Below are 1,695 nucleotides of genomic sequence, written 5' to 3' on the forward strand. Positions count from 1 at the left end.
TTTTTTTTTTTTGCGGGGCAATGGGGGTTAAGTGACTTGCCCAGGGTCACACAGCCAGTAAGTGTCAAGTGTCTGAGGCCGGATTTGAACTCAGGAACTCCTGAATCCAGGGCCGGTGCTTTATCCACTGCGCCACCTAGCCGCCCCTAACAAGGACTTTTTTAAAAAAACCTTTCTTTGCTTAGCACTCAGCACAGCGCCCGTCATACAAAAGGTTATTTAGAAATGCTTGATGATGACCTGACTTAACTAGGAGTTGAGGAATGCAACAGATCAGAAAACAAAAAACACAAACAGGCTGGGAAGCCCATGCACATTGGCTGTGTGGGTGAGAGAGAATCCCGGCAGGAAGTGCACAGAATCACAATTTGGAGACCATCCAGCACCAATGATTTAGCTGCTTTCCAGCTAAGAGCTCTTTGTCCAACAAACAATGAGTCGGTTCCCAGCCTGGAGGAAGCAAACGTCATCCCCATCGATGCTCTGGAGGGAAATGTAACCAGATCTACAGAAGCTTCAGGGTACTGAAGGATGTCTCCCAGTCTCTCCTTGGAGCTATGCATTAAGGATGGGGCAAAATCGATTTCATCCTGGGCCCCAAGACAACAAGAACTATCATGTAGTGGGTGGAACACTCAGTCATGTCAGCCTTACAGTGCTTGTGCCTAGGATGCTGGTGATTGCCACTTATGTAGCTGCCTTTGGAAAGGAGGCTTTGCAGGATATTTTTCTCACAGTGACCACGTCAGGTAGGTAGCCCAGGTCTTATAATCCTTATTTTACTAAGGAGGAGACAGAGGCCCACAGAAGGAAGGAGATCTGACTGAGGTTATATACCAGTGAAATGACATGCTGGGGGTGGAATCCCTGGCCTCTGACTCCTGCTCTCAAGTAATTTCCTTCCTAATAGCCTGCAAGTCCTATCACATTTAGAACCCTCTTCAAGTGTTTGAAGGGCTGTTCTGTAGAAGAGCAAATAGATTTGTTTAGTTTGGCCCCAGATGAAAGAACGAGGAACCAAGGGGAGTGGAGGAGAGGGGTGGTGTTGGGGGGGGGGGGTGATATGTTATGAGGAGGCAGATTTTGGTTTAATGTAAGGGAAAAGTTTATTCGACACCCCCTCCCCCCTTTCCCATGTTGTCAATGAGGAAACTGAGGCACAAAGAAATTAGGTTAAGAATAGGTTGGGGGGGCAGCTAGGTGGCGAAGTGGATAGAGCACCGGCCCTGGAGTCAGGAGGACCTGAGTTCAAATCCGGCCTCAGACACTTGACACTTACTAGCTGTGTGACCCTGGGCAAGTCACTTAACCCCAATTGCCTCACTAAAAAAAAAAAAAAAAGAATAGGTTAGGGGCCAGCTAGGTGGCGCAGTGGATAAAGCACCGGCCCTGGATTCAGGAGGACCTGAGTTCAAATCTGGCCTCAGACACTTGACATTTACTAGCTGTGTGACTCTGGGCAAGTCACTTAACCCCCATTGCCCTGCCCCCCCCAAAAAAATCAAAGAATAGGTTAAAATTTGAGAAAATACAATGTCTTACTTTCCCTTGAGGAGCTTATATTCTACTGAGATGATTCTCTTCCTTCCAGGACACTGTGGGAGGGGGAGAGAGGAGGACCCCTTTGTGGGGCTTCTGGGAAGGGTTAGAGTGGGCCCAGCTCTTCCTGACTCCATCCAGATCCAGTATTCCATC

Source organism: Dromiciops gliroides, chromosome 3, assembly GCF_019393635.1.
Source record: "Dromiciops gliroides isolate mDroGli1 chromosome 3, mDroGli1.pri, whole genome shotgun sequence".
Taxonomy (NCBI): Eukaryota; Metazoa; Chordata; class Mammalia; order Microbiotheria; family Microbiotheriidae; genus Dromiciops; species Dromiciops gliroides.